The sequence below is a fragment of the Podarcis erhardii genome (assembly GCF_964252035.2).
Source record: "Podarcis erhardii genome assembly, chromosome: 1".
Lineage (NCBI taxonomy): Eukaryota > Metazoa > Chordata > Lepidosauria > Squamata > Lacertidae > Podarcis > Podarcis erhardii.
The window spans coordinates 58182712-58202569 of record NC_138497.1 but is presented as its reverse complement, the minus strand read 5'-3'; positions in this window follow the sequence as shown (position 1 = coordinate 58202569).

Genomic DNA, 19858 nt, shown 5'->3' with positions numbered 1-19858 from the left:
AAAGATGTTTAAAATAACATTTCTTAAAAAACAATAACCCAGAAGCTTTCCTTTTGGGAATTATAGGGATAGAACTACCTAAACAGTATATAAATTTATTCATGTATGCGACTACAGCAACAAGAATGTTTTTTGCCCAAAAATGGAAAGAAGTCCCAATGAAAGAAGAATGGATACAAAAACTTATGGACTATGCAGAAATGGCAAAACTTACTGGAAAAATAAGAAATCAAGATAACAAACTTTTTTATAAAAGAATGGAAATGGTTTATTGAATATTTACAAACAAATTGTAAACAGATAAGGACATTGGCAGGATCATTGCAATAACCTGCAGTTTCATAAGAGTATATAATTAAAGTAGATGAATAATAAGTTAAGTTGAGTTAAGTTAGAATATGCAGTTAAGTTAATGCAGTTAAGTCAATTTAGAATATGCAGGAGATGATAAAAATAAATTTAATGAACTGTAGAAAGAGGGGGAAGGAAGTCAAGTCTTGAAATGTTAAAATAACTGTAAAACTACTGAAATGTATATAACTGAAAACCGTAAAAAATAATAATGATGAATTCAATTGTTGGAATAACCAGGTCAGCTTCTTGGAAATGACCTGAGTATGATTCATTAAGGTAACAAAGAAAGTAGCTCTGTTCTAGACAACAAATGAGTGGTCCCTACTGCCTATACTCCCTCAACTAGCTGTTCGTTAGAAGGGCAAAAACTAGAGTTGTGTGTGATAGTTCCACTAGAAGCAGGTGGCAGGCAGAAGCATAAGGGAAGAGCCAAGCTTGATTTTGGTTTGAATCCAAGACTGTTGCTGTTGGAGAAACAAAACCTTAAAAAGGTAAAGGGACCCCTGACCATTAGGTCCAGTCGTGGCCGACTCTGGGGTTGTGGTGCTCATCTCGCTTTATTGGCCGAGGGAGCTGGCGTACAGCTTCCAGGTCATGTGGCCAGCATGACTAAGCCACTTCTGGCGAACCAGAGCAGCGCACGGAAATGCCGTTTACCTTCCCACTGGAGCGGTACCTATTTATCTATTTGCACTTTGACGTGCTTTCGAACTGCTAGGTTAGCAGGAGCAGGGACCAAGCAACGGGAGCTCACCCCGTTGCAGGGATTCGAACCATCGACCTTCTGATTGGCAAGTCCTAGCCTCTGTGGTTTAACCCACAGCGCCACCCACGTCCTCCATCATAGGCTCAGGTTGTATATATGTTTAAACAAACCACATATAATAAAGACACCACAGTCTCTGCTGTTCCTCATTCCAAGGGCACCGAAACTTGGGTAAACAGCTGGCACCCCTGGAATCTCACACCACTCAGAGATTGGGGTGGCATGCAAAAGTATGGATACCTCAGTGGTGACTTTCCAAGTTTGTATGTTGGTTCCCATTGTTTATTATCTTTCTCTACGAAAGGCAAAACATGATAATGTTCATGTGAGCATAGGAACACAGGAAGCTGACTTATACAGAGGTGAGACCATTGATCCATCTGCCTGTGTATTGTTTACATTGATTGACAGCAACTCTGCAAGGTGTTGGCAGGTGATATTTCCAGTCTTGCAAGGAACTGCTGAGAATTGAAGCTGAGACCTTTTGCATGCTATCAAATGTTCAGCCACCAAGCTATAGCCCTTCCGCATATAAGAACAAATGCTTGTCAAAGTAGGTGCCACCTCTGCATACAGTTGCCCATTTTCTCTGGACATAATTTTTTTTGAGTGGAGGGTTCATCAGGTCCGGTTGTCTCCATTGCATCAACCCAAGGTGGCAAGTGAGAAAGACAATTGCAGTTGCTGCTGCTTATTGGTTGCTACCTTAAGCAGCAGTTTTCTTTTCCTTGTAAGAGCAGCTGCTGCCTCCTCACTCATGTGCACATATGCCCTTCTCTGTGCCATATCCCCTCTAAGCTTGGGTGGCAGAGGGAGAGTATGCATGCAGCACTGTGGCACAGAGCAAGTGGTTTGACCCACACAAGTAGGCGCAAACACCCCCTCTAGGTCTTCTCATTGGGTGGTAGTAGCTGCTGCATCTCAGAAGGGGCAGCTAGCACAAATCTGCATCTGCTTCATCTTAACATTGACAGTAACTTTGACAGTAAAGGTAAAGGGACCCCTGACCATTAGGTCCAGTTGTGGCCGACTCTGGGGTTGCGGCGCTCATCTCGCTTTATTGGCTGAGGGAGCTGGCATATAGCTTCCCGGTTATGTGGCCAGCATGACTAAGCCGCTTCTGGCGAACCAGAGCAGCGCACGGGAACGCCGTTTACCTTCCTGCTGGAGTGGTACCTATTGATCTACTTGCACTTTGACGTGCTTTCAAACTGCTAGGTTGGCAAGAGCAGGGACTGAGCAATGGGAGCTCCCCCCGTTGCAAGTCCTAGGCTCTGTGGTTTAACCCACAGCGCCATCCGCGTCCCTAACTTTGACAGTAAGCTTTTATTATTACTCATTTGACTTCATTACCAAACCCACACTAAACAATGTACTATTTTATGACATAGTAGTTAAGTGGGATTAGGGTTGCAACTTTAGTGAAAGTCAACGTTATCATACCTTGTTGAGTATACGTTTGGGAAGAGAGAAAGCTACTTTGCAGACAAGACCTGACCCGTGATTTGCCAATTTATCATCCTTAATCCGGAGGGGCAAAATGACCCGTGGGAAGGAACTAACAGTTATTAGCAACTAGGAAATATCATGGGGGCTAAAACAGAGTTCTGCTATTATTTCCTTTCCTTTTGAAAAAAAAATATTTGTTTTCCCAGCTCTCAACCACCCACCCCACCCCATGATTCTGTCTATGGGTTAGAAAGCCTGGCTTTCTGCTGAAAGGTAGCTGCACAAGGTTGCCTCTGTTGAGGATTATCTGTCATAGGTGATTTGGTTGAGATTCCTACATTGCAGGGTGTTGGACTAGATGACCCTCAGGATCCCTTCCAATTCTGTGATAATAAAGTATCAGGACAATGTACAAAATTAAATCATAAAGCACAATTAAAATGAAAACTGATAATCATTAAGGTGACTGGTTCATCAACAAAATTAACCTCTGAGGCATCCCTAAAAATTATTTTCCTTTGGCATTGGACCCCTTTGCACTTAGCCGACAATAATACAACTCCCTCTCATCTGTAATACTTTCATAAATATATGTATATTGTCATTCTGACATTGATTAAAAAACAGTTTTTTTTTTCTCAATTCATTATAATAAATAGGTTCTGCCAGTTTTGCTTCTTTAGGAGAATATTAGTAGCTACTTTAGAGACACACTGCACTGTGAGATTATTTTTCTCCTACCCCACCCCACCCTACCCCACCCACATAATTGCTCTTCCTAAAGCCATATTATCTTTTGATACTCCCTGTATCTGGTTGATTATTGTATTTTAATCAGCTTACATGGGAACCCCAGTGGTCTTATCCAGCCCCTGATCTTTATTATATTTGGTTGGCTTCCACACTACAGTATTAAGTAGTTTTGAAGTGTTTTGCCTTGGGCTGCTGTTGGGAGGGAAAGACACTACCTTGACTATACAAAACTAATGACACATTTATTTGGATCCTGTCCATGTGACATTTGATTGGATAATTTACCTTTAGGGCTGTCTAGTTCAAAATCAAAATGCACACTTGCAAGATGTTCTAGGCATAATAATAATAATAATAATAATAATAATTAATTTTATTTATATCCCGCCCTCCCCAGCCGAAGCCGGGCTCAGGGTGGCTAACAATAATCAAATAATCAAACAATCAAATAATCACACTCTAAAAATATTTCATTATAAAAATTAATTAAAATCAAATTAATGGCAACCGATTAAGCAAGATTCTGTGCAGGTTGCCAGAGGAGGGAGTCAGGCTGCGCCCTGACCAAAGGCCTGGTGGAACAGCTCTGTCTTGCAGGCCCTGCGGAAGGATGTCAGGTCCCGCAGGGCCCTAGTCTCTTGTGACAGAGCGTTCCACCAGATTGGAGCCGCAGCCGAGAAGGCCCTGGCTCTAGCTGAGGCCTGCCTAACCTCTCTGAGGCCTGGGACTTTGAGGATGTTATTATTTGCAGACCGTAGGTTTCTCTGTGGGGCATACCAGGAGAGGCGGTCCCGTAGGTACGAGGGTCCTAGGCCGTATTGGGCTTTAAAGGTTAAAACCAGCACCTTAAACCTGATCCTGTACTCCACCGGGAGCCAGTGCAGCTGGTATAGTACCGGATGAATGTGATCTCGCAGCGAAGACCCCATAAGGAGTCTCGCCGCGGCATTCTGCACCCGCTGGAGTTTCTGGGTCAGTCTCAAGGGCAGCCCCACGTAGAGCGAGTTACAATAATCCAGTCTGGAGGTGACCATCGCATGGATCACAGTGGCTAGGTCAGGGAGAGAACTATTTTAGACAGAACTTAACAGGACAGGGGGAAGGTGAATAACATTTATGATGCAACTTATTCCATGGCTCGGTTGTTCTTACAGTTGGAAAATACTTTCCAATATCAATGCTATGTGGATGCAGTAAAGGCACATGTAATGTTTGAAATCTATATTAAAACAAATTTATGCTTCTGTGGCTTGTATATGTAATACACTGGCATAAGTAATATTATGAATAATATACACCCATTGGAAGCTTACTGCTTAGGTCTATCCAAATCATTTTGCTATTGTATTGTTGCAAGCCACCCCAATCTCTGCTGAGCAGTAGCAAGAATCCAGGGGCTTTGGCACTTAACCAGGGGTTGTGTTCTTTTGCAGTGAAACATGGTGGCAACTGTAGTGTCTTTAAGAAATATGGTTTATTCACATATATTTACACCTGAGTTTTATGGCGTTCACAGCACAGAGGACAAGCAAAAGGGGCTTATCTTCCTAGCATTCAGAGGGCTTCTAAGCACTGTCCCTGTGTCTCTCTGTAATGGCCTGCTCCAGCTACCCAGCATGGCTATTGCCCTTCAGCCCCTCCATGGAGTTTTGCTCACCTCCTCCTTCTCCTTCCCAGCTCTACTTGCAGAAAACAACCCTTCTCCTTCCACTTTGAGCACCCCCCTCGCAGCCACCCTGGCAGCCTCCATTTCCCAAGTCCATTGCGAAAGGTATTTTGTCCAGCTGCTGACACCAGACCAACGGCAATCCTACCCCAAAAGCTACTGGGCAGAGGGTCTTATGTTTTGCTGATGTCTTACTGTTATCAAACAAACCAGTCTTTTCTTTCTTCAATGACCTATCCTTGCCAGACTGGCCTCATGAGGAAGCTAGCCAGTATTAGTTCCAGCCCTTGCTAAATTTACAAATTTATGAGTTCGCTCAAATTCCACCCCATCTCTTAATATAGAGATTAGGGGGGGGGGGTTCTGCCCCTACCACCCATAACAGTTTATAGTTTGGACCTTAAGATGCCTTTCACAAGTGAAAAGGCATGCTTCACCTCGAGTCTGCCGATTCTGTAGCCCTGCTGCAACCTGCACTGGCCCTACAACTTGGGATGGTTCCATAACCCCCAGGAGGGGCATTTTAGAGGGTTCAGTGGGCCTTTAGTTGGCAGAAGACTCATTGTAGCTAATTTGTGCAATAGAAAATGTCAATATCTGTGGAAGTAGATAATAACCTGTTTTGAATTTTGAATGAATTAGTTCTTGTTCAAGCTGTTTGTCTACTCCTCACAGAGCTACAATTCCCAGGACCCTTAACTACATTTCCCCAAATTCTTTAAAGGCATGTGCTTTAAATGTGTGGTGTGGATGTGACATGAGTTACACCAATGCTGGTGTTTAGATGAGGTACACAATGCCCAATGCTTAAAAGACATGAAAAACATAGTATACTTGAATTTTCAAAAAGCTTTCAACAATGTAGCTCGCCAACGACTACTAAGCAAGCTTAGTGGTAATGGAATAAGTGGAGAGGTCCTTCTGTGGATCAGGAACTGGTTAAGTTACAGGAAGCAAAGAGCAGTTATCAGAATGGAAGGATGTAAAAAGCTGAGTTTCTCAAGGACTGGTATTGTTCATAAACAAATCAGCTCTTCACTAATGGAGAAGACACAAGTTTCTCATGTGTCCCAGTTCCAGGTACTTATATGACTGTGTTAGAGACTGTTACAAAAGAAATATCCACACCTAGATGAGTTATTGATTGTTATCACGGTAAGTTCTCTAATCAGCTAGTGTGGTAGCAGAAGAACATAGGAGAGCCTGCTGGATCAGGCTGATGGTTCATGTAATCCAGCATCCTGGCCAACCAGGTGACTGTGGCAAGCCCAGCATTGATAACTAGAGTGCCACAGGTATTTTAAATACTGAGCTGTTTAGTGGATTATCCTGAAATATTTCCCACATAAAATCATTTTCATTCCATTTTAAATATTACTTGGAATGCAGTATCCAGTTCTCATGTAATAAATGGTGAAAGTGTATCCCTAAGAGGAGGCTAACTCTGTGTAGGGGAGCTAGCCATACTGTTGGGAAAAGGTACACTAGGATGTCCAGATGCAGAGGACAGACTTCTTGTACTGTTTAAAGGTAAAGGTAAAGGGACCCCAGATGGTTAGGTCCAGTCGTGACCGACTCTGGGGTTGTGGTGCTCATCTCGCTTTATTGGCCGAGGGAGCTGGCGTACAGCTTCCGGGTCATGTGGCCAGCATGACTAAGCCGCTTCTGGCGAACCAGAGCAGCGCACGGAAACGCCGTTTACCTTCCTGCCAGAGTGGTACCTATTTATCTACTTGCACTTTGACGTGCTTTCGAACTGCTAGATTGGCAGGAGCAGGGACTGAGCAACCGGAGCTCACCCCGTCGCGGGGATTCGAACCGCCGACCTTCTGATTGGCAAGTCCTCGGCTCTGTGGTTTAACCCACAGCGCCACCTGCATCCCTCTTGTACTATTTAGCAGCTGTATAAAAAGGGAATATGGGCTGTTCTCCCCACTTCTGATTGGAGTCAATATTCTCCCTGTTTACTAAAAGGCCATTGAGCAACATCATACTGTTTTGCATTTAGAAGCCTGTCTTGAAATATCCACCCTTTCATCACTTTCAGTTCTGCTGTGACCTCTCAGGACTGAGAAACCCTCATTTTAGGGACATTAAGAAAATGGAAACAGAGTCATTCTATTTTTCCATTTAAATTTTTTTAAAAGCATGCACATGCTTGCTCTTTATCAATATATCTAATCCAGCAAAACAGTTGTGGTTATATAGCTATTATGTATGATTACAATGATTTTATAACGCCTCACGTGAAGCTTCTCTGCAGAATGTAGGTCAGATCTGCAAGCAGTGCAAAGGGTTTGGCTGTGATGAGAAACAGCCGCACCTTCAAGAGAGTAGTCAAAGCATATTCACTTACTCTTTCTTCATCCCTCTGTACAAAAGATTCTTCAGCATCTTTCATATTTATTGTTCATTACTGCAAACTAGGAGGTAGCTCCAGGAAGAAGGAGCAGAATCGTCAACAATTCAAATATTTTTGCAGCCTAGCCACAGACATACACAAGTGAGTCTCCAAAATAACCCGAGAGAAGATGAGTAGAATATGCACCACATGCAGCTAGTATGGAAAATAGCTGTAAGCAATTTGTATCAACAAACTCCGGGCCATTTGGCATATAGTGCATCTTGCTTGCCACTACAGCTGTTTAGACCAGTGTGTTCCCAACCTTGGGTCCCCAGCTGTTTTTGGACTACAATTCCCATCATCCCTGACCAATGGTATTGCTAGCTAGGGATGATGGGAGTTGTAGTCCAAAACCAGCTGGAGACCCAAGGTTGGGAAACACTGGTTTAGACTGCAGCTGAACTGCTGAACTGATGCTTGTTGGAGAGCAAAGTTTAGCTGCTAAAAAGTAGGGTAGTGAGCAACTTGCCTTTTGTTTCATCTGCTTGTGATACAGTCCTGTGTATTTCCTGTGACAAAGATGGCATTAATCAATTGGACTTGGTCATATAAACAGTTTATTAATGAATGCAGCTTCCAAGATTTCTGTAATTTTGTTTGATTTTCAACTTGATTGTTCAGTGCCATTGAAAAAGGTGCACTTTTACTTTCTTTGGAGGTTCTAGCAGGAGAGCACAGCTATCGTATACCCTTGACCGAAGAACGGTACACTCCTTCTATCTGGGATGGTTTTTGCCAGCAAAATGTGAAGTGTTTGTCTCATGTAGTTCGCTGACGAGGTTGATGCCAGTGCCTGCTTTGAAAGCAGAAAGCACAGCCCAGTTCTCTTCTTCAAGTAACTCTAAAACCAGATATTCAGCTAAAAGGGGCTCAGAAGGTTTGAAATTATATGCTTGGAAATGACAGACCAGTTAGAAAACTGGTGGAAAGTATTGTTAAGGATAAAATAACAAAGGATATAGAAGAACAAGCCTTGCTGAAACAGAACCAGCATGGCTTGTCCAAGGACAAATCTTTTCTTATAAACCTATTAGAATTATTTGAGAGTGTCAACAAGTGTCAACAAGCACTAGTTGTCAAAGTGGATCTGGACTTTCAAAAAGCTTTCAACTGGGTGCCTCACCAAAGATTTCTGAGTAAATTTAGCAGTTATGGACTAAGAGGAGAGGCCCTCTTGTGGATCAGGAATTGGCTAGGTCGCAGGGAGCAGAGAGTCTGAATAAAGGGACAGTTCTAGAAGTGCGGGGATGTACAAAGCAGAGTCTCCCAAGGTTCAGTATTAGGACCTGTGCATTTTAACTTGTTCATAAAGCATCTGGAGTTAGGGGTGTGCAGTGCTGTGGCCAAGTTTACCAAATTGTTCAGGGTTGTTAAAACAAAAAGAGATTATGAAGCACTAATTCATAGAGGACAAGGCTATCCATGGCTACTACTAGCCACAATGGCTACCTCCCTCATCTTCTGTCAGAGGCAATATGCTTCTCAATTTCAGTTGCTGGGAATTGCAGGTTGGCAGAGTGCTGTTGTGCTCATGTCCAGCTTGCAGGCTTCCCACAGGCGTATCTGATTGGCCACTGTGAGAACAGGATGCTGGACTAGATAGGCCACTGGCTTGATACATCAGGCTCATCCTGAGTTTTTATAATAATAATAATGATAATAATTTTAATTTATACCCCGCCCTCCCCAGCCAAGGCCGGGCTCAGGGCGGCTAACAAGCAATAATAAAAACAAATTGAATGAATACAACTTAAAAACAAAATTAAAATACAACATTAAAATATTGAAACCTCATTGCAGGAGGAGAAAGGAAAAGAAAAAAGAAAGAGGATTATAACAGGATTGCTGGGAAAGGTGAAGAGTCCCAGCAGGGCAGCTGAAGGGAAGTGGAATTCCTAACTTATGTTTCTATTATAGTGTACTCTAGAAACAACAGTTATAATTAAAAACATTCACATATTTATGGTAAGCATGCTGCCCCCTCCGTATGAATTTGGAATAAATCAAGATAAAAACCCACTAGGCAATCAGGTTTCACCCTTTTACTTACTGTTTAAAGTAACTAGGTGGACCAGGCCTGCCATGAATTCCACTCCTACAACTCATAGTAAAAATAGCTTCCAAAGTCCTGGAAGCTGCCTTCTCCTTCTGTGTACCTCCCCCATCCTCCCTGTCCCAGACTGGATGCTAGAGTTTGAAAGCTTCAAGTCTCCTTAAAGTTGACCAAGATTCCTCCTGCTAAACACAGCATTTCCAGAGCTTGGATACTTTCCCCTCACCTTCCAGAGGCTTGGGAGGGCTGTGGATCTGGTGGACCCAGGCCACTCCTGATCTGGCCCTGAAAACTTCCCGTTTTGCCATTACCACTATTCAAAGATTGTGGAGGGTTCCATGTTTGCAGTGGGGAGGCATGGGAATATGAGAGACTACAGGCAATCCTCATTTTGCGCAGGAGTTACGTTCTGGACCTCCCAAGCCCTCTTTGGCCAGTGCCTCCCTCTCAGAAAGCATCATGATGGACGAGACTGGCTGCTCCCTCCAGCAAGTCGCTCTTCAGCGTGCCCCCACCCCAAATCTTGGAACTCCTCTTGTCTGATCCTTGGCTGTCAGCTGTGGTAGGTGAGTAGAAAGGAAATGTGTGTTGCTTAAAGATGGAAAGGGGGGCACCATTTGCCTGCAGAAAGACTCATCTCAAGACTCCACTGCAGAGCTGCTTTCCCCCCTCAGCCCTTTTCATTTCCTGAGTCTGTCAGAGTCCTGGATTCCATTTGAATTTGTTCTCCTCCTGGGACGTTTGTGTTGTATCTGTAATATTGGCACTGAAAATAAACACCATTCGGTTCTGGACCTCCATGTGCATCAGCAGAGCAAGCATAAGCTCCTTCTGCCTGTCTCCATTCCTCCCTGTTCTGCCCATTTTCATGTCTTTATGAGGTTTTGGGGTTTCTTCCAGATTCAGTGCTGTGCACATATGCGGAATCATGTTTCATCACCTAAATTGGTTGTTGCCTGTCTCTTTTTCTCCATGACTGGAGCAGGAAAGCGGTCTTTTTCTGACAACCCCTGAGATGTTCTCCCAGGCACAGTAGGCTTGTGCCCTAAGTAACAAAATTATAACAAATTATAACAAAATAATAATTATTTTAATGCAACTGGAGTCTGATTTGAAAGTACTTTTTAAAAAGAAGTTTTATTGCCCACTCTTCAAGAGTGAAATATTAAAAACCGTGGTAGATGTCACAAATGCAACATAAAGCCAGAGTTAGCATGATTAAAAACATGGAATGAAAAAGGTTAAAGTTCTCACACGGCTGGGAGTTGCAACTTGCAACCTTTGTACTAGGCATTGCTCTTTAAAAGTGCAAGCATTCCTCATTTTATGCACTTCATTTTATCATGCTTCGCAGATACTGTGCCTTACGAGGACACGGGTGCAACTACAGGCAGGCCATTGGCTACAAACAATAAAATTGATTTACTGATTAATAAAGGCAGCCCAGTCCCTCTAGGGCTGCAGCTGGGTTCCCCCCCCCCTCCTGTCTGTGTAGGCAGTGTGGTCTGGCTTAATAGACGGCATTATAATGCAAATGTGAATACTATGCGCACTGGGAAACCAAAAAGATTGTGTGACTTGCTTCGGGATAGAACTGGGCGGAATTTGCTGAAATATCCAGGGGGAAATGTCGGGAAGTGTAGATTTTGGTGAATTTCCTTAAGAATAGCTCAAAAACATTTTTAAAAAAATGATTTTGCAAAAGAAGCTGAACAATTTTGGACAAAACTAAAAAAAAACCCTTTCACTTTTTGAAATATGGCAATCCTAGAATTGCTTTTGAGAACCAAACCTCGGGTTACAGACGCTTCAGGTTACAGACTCCGCTAACCCAGAAATAGTACCTTGGGTTAAGAACTTTGCTTCAGGATGAGAACAGAAATCGCACGGTGGCGGCTCAGTGGCAGCAGGAGGCCCCCACGTTAGCTAAAGTGGTGCTTCAGATTAAGAACAGTTTCAGGTTAAGAACGGACCTCCGGAACAAGTTAAGTTATTAACCCTAGGTACCACTATATCACCAAGGTATGCCTGTAGTAATTTTTGCATTTTTTTTTTTTTTGCTTTTTAAAAAGCTGCTTTTGGGGGGGGGGGGCTTTTTTGCTTAAAAATACTGAAGACCTAGAAGAAAAATTTTTTCAACCTGAGCTTTTCAATATGATAACAAGCAGTCACCATATGATAAAACTATTACGTATTCACCCATGTTGGCCCAAGACATTTGGGCAAGTAAGGTAAACTGGCAATAGTATCCCTACCCCAACCAGGGAAGAAGGGTGAGGTGGGGTGGTTAAGATCTACGTCAGGAAATATGGTGTGTGCTGATGGGGAATAAAGATCGACATCTAGAACAAAGGAGGGAAGATAGAATCATAGAATTGTAGCATTGGAAGGGTTCCTGAGGGTCATCTAGTCCCACCACCTGTAATGTAGAAATCTCAACTAGATTGTATATGACAGAGGTATTAAAATGCTAAAAAACCTCGAAGGAAGGTACACCACCTCTCATGGGAGTCTGTTCCACGGCTGAACAGCTCTTATGGTCAGAAAATTCTTCCTCATGTTTACTTGGAATAGCCTTTCTTGTAACTTGATCCATTGGTTCAGGTTCTAGTCTCCAGAGCAGGAGAAAACAAAGTTGCTATATCTTCCATGTGACAGCACTTTAGATATTTGAAGATGTCTATCATGTCTCCTCTCAATCTCCTCTTTACTAGGCAAAAGATACCCATTTCCCACAACCCTTCCGCAAAAGGCTGGGTTTCCAGACCCTTGATCATCCTCTTCTGCACACATTAAAGTAAAGGTAAAGGGACCCCTGACCATTTGGTTCAGTCATGGCCAACTCTGGGGTTGCGGATCTCATCTTGCTTTATTGGCTGAGGGAGCCTGGGAGCTTCCAGGTCATGTGGCCAGCATGACTAAGCCACTTCTGGTGAACCAGAGCAGCGCACGGAAACGCCGTTTACCTTCCCGCCGGAGTGGTACCTATTGATCTACTTGCACTCTGACGTGCTTTCGAACTGCTAGGTTGGCAGGAGCAGGGACCGAGCAACGGAAGCTCACCCCGTCGCGGGGATTCAAACCTCCAACCTTCTGATCGGCAAGTCCTAGGCTCTGTGGCTTAACCCCCAGCACCAATATCCTTCTTAAATTGTGGTGCCCAGAACTGGACATAATATTCCAGGTGTAGTCTGACCAAGGCAGAATATTTCCCTTGATCTGGACATTATACTTCTGTTGATGCAGCCTAGAATAGCAGCTTTTCCTCCACTCTCTCTTTCATTTTCAATTATCTGGTTCCATCTGCTGGTGACAGCATGTAAGCACCCCAGTGAAGACAAACAAAGATGGATGACAAATTCGCATATTCAGCTGTGAAAGCGGAACATGTCAAAAGGCACATATACAGTTAAATATTTCAGCACACTTAATTTTGAACATTAGGAACAAGCCAAGGCAGCACAAAAAGAACAAATTCATAGGTAAGCATATCTTTGTAATAAGAGGTTCTGGTGTTTAAGGATAGAGATGTTCCTTTAGTCCTGTCCTCATTGTTTTACACTTCATACCAGTTTCACCATCTTCACTTGTAACATTGACAGCTGGGAGTCTCTTTTTACATGCAGAGGTGGCTCATGCCATTAAGAACCTTAACCTCCCAGGGTGTCCCTTCATGTTGTAATGCTTGAAGAAAGCTCAGGTTTGATCAAAATGCCAAGGTGTGGGCTTATTCAGACTTCCATCCGTGCTGAGCTTTGCAGGCACAGGTCTACACTTTGCAGGTCCATATCCAAGGGTTTGGTTCCCCCCCCCCATCACTTTCCCTGGGAGAACCTGCTGTTTACTGCTGAACTGGAACAAAAATAAACCTGTGGGAAACCTGATTGCCATTTCTTCCAATCAACAACCGCTCAGATCTGGACCTGGAAAGCATGGACCTATGCCTGAGAAACTCACACAAAAGAAAGTTTGGATGAGCTCTAGGGTTTGTTGAGAATACAAAAGTAAGTTAAGAAATCGTGACACACAGGAAGAAGAGGAACCTGGGGGAGGAAGCCTGCATGTTATGATTCTATTTTCAGATAATACTGAACCAGTTTGGTATTATGTCTGAATCATGCCACTGTGTTGATGAAAGAGAAAGATCAAAATCCAAGGAAATATCAGCTTCTTTTAAGGAGAAAATGTGAATATTTGCTCTTTTGAATTACTTGGGAAGTGCAGGAAACCAATTCTATATTGCTTCCTGGGTTCCTATTTTTAATTACCAAGTTTCACTTAAAGGCAGGTATGATGAATTTGATAAAATCCATCCAGAGTTTGAATTTTTTTAAAAAATATTTTAAACTGTTTGTGTGCAGCAATCATCCTTGATGTAAAGAACTATGCCAATAGTTCCTCATTGGAGTTGAGGAATTTATGTTTCTCAAAGTAAACCCTTCCGGTTCCACATGTTGTTCAAACTTTGGGGAGTTTGATGTACCCTGCTATTTGAATTAAAAAGTGCAAAAAAAAATCCATTGTGGGCATGTAAGCTGCTGTGTACATCTGAAGTAGGTTTTTGGGTCCCTGCCAGTCATTTGAACTTTTGCATGACTATCATGGGACTTTGACACACTTGTTATAGCAGTACGAAGAATTTAACTACTGTATGAAACCTTTTAACATATCTAGCAAGATGCTGATTCACTCTGTGAAAGGAGCCGCAACTTTTCTCAGACTGCTTACAATATACTCTCTGTCAGTAAATTTACCGTGCAAAATGAATGCATGTCTAAAGTCACCAAGCCATTCCTTGCTGATGTATAATAATCAAATTCATTGGGTATTGTCCAGGCTCCCGGCAGTGAAATCTCTCCTTTCTCCATACTGTTTGATGTGATTCTTCAATAATTGAAAACACTGGAGAAAGCTCTGGATTTTCAACCAATTGCCCTGCCTGTCTTCACAGGACTTTGCTAATCCTGAGCAATTCTATGACAGAAGGATGGCTGTACATTTTGTGTCAATTTTCTTACTTAGCACCGTTATTCTGAAGGTTGTTCTAGACATGATAATTGTCCTAATTGGCTTTCACTTCCATATAGGAAAAGGTCTTTACATTGTCACATGTCCTAAACATAACTGGTTGTGGCATCCTAATGGGTGTTGTCAGGGGCTCAGGAGCTGAGGCACAGGGAAGATGGGAGATGGAGAGCGAGGGGGAGGAATCCGAAGGGAGCGTAGGAGGGGACAGTGGTCCGAGGGATTCCATGAGCCTCTCCAGCGAATCGGAAGATTCACAGAAGGGAGCGCCAGTGGCCAGGGGCAGGGGGGTCCCAAGGGGAACGCCCCAGGAGCAAGGGGGCAGCAGGGACTCCCAGAGCAGTAGTTGGAAATCAGGACCAGCTTCCCCACCAGAGCAGAGTGGGGGGGAAGAGTCCCAGGCATCGGGGCCAGTGCTTTCCCCACCAGGGAGAGGAGACGAGGCAGAGTCTACCACGCCTCCCTCGGAGAGTCGGACAACGGAAGGGAGGTCAGATCCGGCCAGTGTCACGGAAGAGGGAAGGAGTGATAGAAGTAGTGTAACGGTTAGGAGAAAGGTCACTGGGTTGGCGCGAGAAGCAAGTTCAAATGTACAGGAGCACGGGACAGCAGAGAGTGAGGATTGGGAACCGGGTCCTAAAGCACGCCGGAGGCAGGGGGAGGAGCTAAGCGACTCAGCGTCGGAAGAGTCCAGAAAGGGCAATGCCCCAGAGGGCAGGAGGACCCAGAGGAGAAGAGAGCAGCGCAGGAGGTGGAGCAGGGCTAGGATCTTAAACTGGTGTGGAAGGGGCGGAGACTCAGACGGGACTTCGCCGATCTAGAGTCTAGACGTAGGGCTGCATGCTCTGGCTTTGAAATGGAAATTAAACTTCAATAAAGACTTTTGTACATAACATCAGCCTGGCGTTGGTCCTCTGTGAGCTGGGACCTAGAGGCAGCTCTGACAGGTGTACACTTTATGTGTAGCTGTGCATTCATCATATAATGTGCGCTTCCCCCGCCTACAAAGCAGAAGCCCAAAAAGTTGCCAGCCCAGCAGCACTGGTGAAATATTCACAAGAATGGCAGCATGCTGTGTTTCATCATGTTTCATGTGGCAAGCGGTATAGACATTCCAGGCTGTGATTTACTGGTGATACCCAAGCACTATAAGACTTTACAAAATTGGCTCCCCACTGCCAATGACATCAAAACAACAAAACTCTGTTGTTGTTCTTCTTCTTTGGCGATCACTCATAGCCGAGTAAGATTGTCTTCCATGAACACATTCTTAACAGTGAGTCTGTAAGTGACTGTGGAGGCCAATTCTGGACCCACACGTCCTTCCACAGTGGGGACATTGGTTTCCAGGTGGGAGTTGATCACGGTGTGGATTTGCCAAACGTGCTTTCCTCCTAGCACGTTTCTCCCTTTCGTCCTGAGTTCAAGTGTCTTTAAAGCCCATGACACCTTTGGTAAAGGCTGTTCGCCAACTGGAGCACTCGCAGGCCAGTGTTTCCCAGTTGTCAGTGTTTATACTACATTTTTAAAGATTTGCCTTGAGACAGTCTTTAAACCTCTTTTGTTGACCACCAGCATTACACTTTCCATTTTTAAGTTTGGAATAGAGTAGTTGCTTTTGAAGTCGATCATCAGGCATCTGCACAACATGACCAGTCCAACAAAGTTGATGTTGAAGAATAAGAAATTCGAACCAGTGGCACAACAGAGTGAGGTTGACTGCTTTGGAAGCATCTGTTGCTCAGGCCCACTTATGTGTCACCACATCAAATATAGAGCTGGCTTAGTATAATATTAAAAGTAGCATAATTTAAAGATTTGGTTATGCTATTTTAGGATTGGTCCATGTTGTAGCCCAGCACACATGGCAAAGAACTGTGTCTTGGCTTACATGTTCACCTTCGCCATTGGACGGAAGGCATCATGTATGACCTGGCATGCATTTAAGTAGAATTTAGTGTGCGTATGAAGCAATTGTATGTTTGATCATTCTGTAACAAAATGAGGAAGACAGACCATGTGGGCAGAACTTAGGTTGAGCATATAAATTCTATTGCATGTGGTGGTGGGAGTGTGTGTGTGCATGTGTGAGGCCAAGAAGACCCATGACATGTAGAAGGTTCACAATCAACTCCCCACCTCATAATATTTTTTATTGTTTTTTCATATATTCAAAACAGTACAAACAAACTCAGTTAACCTCTGAGCTGGCCCAAATTTGCAGTTGGAGAAGTGTTACTATATCAGAGAGAAGCGCATTTTACTATACCCCCTGAGATGTCATATCCCACAGTATTTACAGTTGTACCTTGGAAGTTGAACAGAATCTGTTCTGGAAGTCCATTTAACTTCAAGATGTTCAAAAACCAGAAAGTTCCTGCAGTTCCTGCAGCCAATCAGAAGCCACGGAAGCCCCATTGGACGTTCGGGTTCCAAAAGAACGTTTGCAAACAGGAACAATCACTTCCGGGTTTGCGGTGTTCAGGAGCCAAAATGTCCAGGTTCCAGGGCATTCAGGATCCCAAGGTATGACTGTACACCGGGATAATTTCAGACAATAACTCTGCACATGACACTGAGGTGTACTTCTACATGACAACTATCCTTCTTCGGTCAGAATTGCACTTATGAGCCTCTTATAAAACGCTAGCTGAAATTAACAAAGTCTTTAACTTAGAGGCTCATAATACAAATGCCCCTGACAGCTCATGATGCTTCACTTGAATTGAGGCAGGGGTTACGGTCCTGAAAGTTCTTTTCTGGATTGCATTGTAATTTGAAGCACGGAAGAACCCCTTCATTTCCCCAAATCTGCGTAGTGGGGTCCCTGCAACGGACACAGCCATGCTCAGTGCTTTTTAAAGGTGCCAATACACACCATGAAGTTGTTACAGTAAGTGTCACACTTGGGATGCCGGTACTGCATACCATTGAGTACCCTCGGGGGGGGGGGAGCACTGGTCTAGATGAGAACTATGTTTCCTAATGTCAGCAGCACACTCTGGTGATGCTGTTGTTGCAGCATTCAGGCACTAGAGGGAGAATAGAAAGTCCAAAGGAGAAAGGCAATACCCACTTGGCCACTGCTGCTCCACCCAGAGGTACATTTAGGGAAAAGGAAGGATAATGGAGCGGTATTTTAAGGTTGGAGGGTGCATGGAGTTAATGCTGAGGTAATCGGAGGTGACATCACTGGGAATGACACAGGCTTTCCAAATCTGGGGCGGGCTGAGGAAAAAAGTTGACATGAATGCTGTTCTGTGAACCGCTGTGAGGCCTCCAGGTATAGGATGGTATATAAATTCAATAAATAAATACAATGAATTGTAAAATAACATCCAACATAAATGACACAGGTTACAATTAATTTTTTTATGCACACTTTACAAACTACAGTGGTTTGGAAAATACACAAATCCAAAATTATTGTACAGGATTTAATATTCTTACACACACACTTCACACCCATGCTTCATTCTACATCATAAATTTATATGGAATGCGACTTCTACTGCTGCTTTGAAAGGAATGTAGAATTCCACACTGGGTTTTGCCCCCTTAAACTGCCTTTGCCTCATGTGGCAAGGTGTTGCTCACCAAGAAAGTATTCTGTGCTACCTGAAAAAAATTCTAGTGCAATTTTAGCCAACTCCAAGATGGTTGAATGCTTTTTAAAACACCAGCAGGCCTGAACATAGCACACCAGCACCCCAGCACTGCCCACAAGTAACGAAATATTTGGGGACCAGAATGCAGGAGCTTCTTTAGATGCAATTTTCTTTGAATTGCAGCTCCTCACACAACCCCAGTATGCTGTGGGACAAACTATTTTTGAAAGCCTCACTTGTAATGTAGGGATAAAGGAAGGTTTAATTATGTGCTGGTTGTTATTATTATTTTATAAGACAGATGCCCTGCTAGGTGAATAGGGTTTTGACCTGCAAATAACTATGGCAAACATAGCTGAAAGTCCTATATATACAGCGCCGGGCCTTTTCTCTGATGGTGTGCAGAAATCACTGTACACTTCATTTAGATCTCAGCCACAACACATGTTGTCTTTTAAATGTTTGCAATAACATGTCAAAACCAGATCCTGTGAATGGCAGTGCAGCCTCACAATTGTCCTTTGCTGGGAACCGTCATATTAATAAATAAAACAAAGCTTTACAAAGCAGAGTCACAAGCACCCACTAACAAGGTGTGGGGAAAACTCACATGAATTAAGATGCAGCTTTTTTGGCACAGGATTTAGCCCATTATTATATAATGCAGAATTCACTTGTAATTTGGCAGTGACTAGAAGGGCACATGCTCATAGAAAAAGCAGTGCGAGGCCTGTGAACTGGCATCTCAGAGATGTGGTAAACTATATTATTGATAAGCCTTCTCTGTTGATCTTTCTTTTAAAAAGGAAAATCATAAATGTGACGTATTCTCTGTGTCCCCTTACCCAGCACCACAAAAATTCCACTCTTGAAATCAAAATTGAATCTAGTTCAGTAACTTTAAAAGCAAGACTTCCAGGGAGAAGTGTAAAAATTCTTGAGAAACAGAATTTCTGTTTCTCACTTAATATATGCACATAATATATGTTGTGGCTCAGTCTTGGTGCTGTGTGTTGTGCAATAAACTGGGCATTTTCCCCCATATAAAGTGCAGTTGTCAGGTGTGTACCACTGTGACTTCATTGAAAATATGCGCAGTGTTTAGTTTAGATAACTAAAAAGGTGATGGGGTGGAAGGTTTGGTACACTGGGCAAAATTACAGTACATAAATGAGGCACGCCAGATTTCTCATCCTATGACATGAAAAGGACAACAGGTTGGGAGAATTAACACAGAGGGCAGACATCACCAAACTAAATGCTTCATCGAAGCATTTTGTCCTAGCTACAATCAGGTGGTAAGGCAGGGATGAAGTGAGCCAAAAGAAAAGATACAAGGTCAACATTCAATTGGAAACCAGCACCTGCATAAAAATCCCTAAATTGCTCAGATCAGTGAACAAACTTGACTTAAAATCTGTTAAGGATCAGGGAGTACACTTTAACCAGCTTTGATCTATTGTTCTTACAAGTCTTCCACATTGGTCTGGATGAAATCCCCACAGTTCCTTTCTCTGGCCATAGCAGGATGGCTCTCATGTCCCAGGCCTGGGTGGGTTTGAGTCCTGATAAAATATCCACTTGCCAAAAGGGATTTATTATCACTGCTGGCTCCTTGTGAGTAACTCAGTTCCGCATAATGTGCTTAGGATGTGCCCATCATTAAAGGATAAAAGAATTAAAGCGAATTCTAAAACTGACAGGGTAGGAGAGGCCTATGTTAGTTTGCAGAAGCCCTGCTGCTTTAAAGATGAACAAAAACCCACAGTTAAACTGGTCA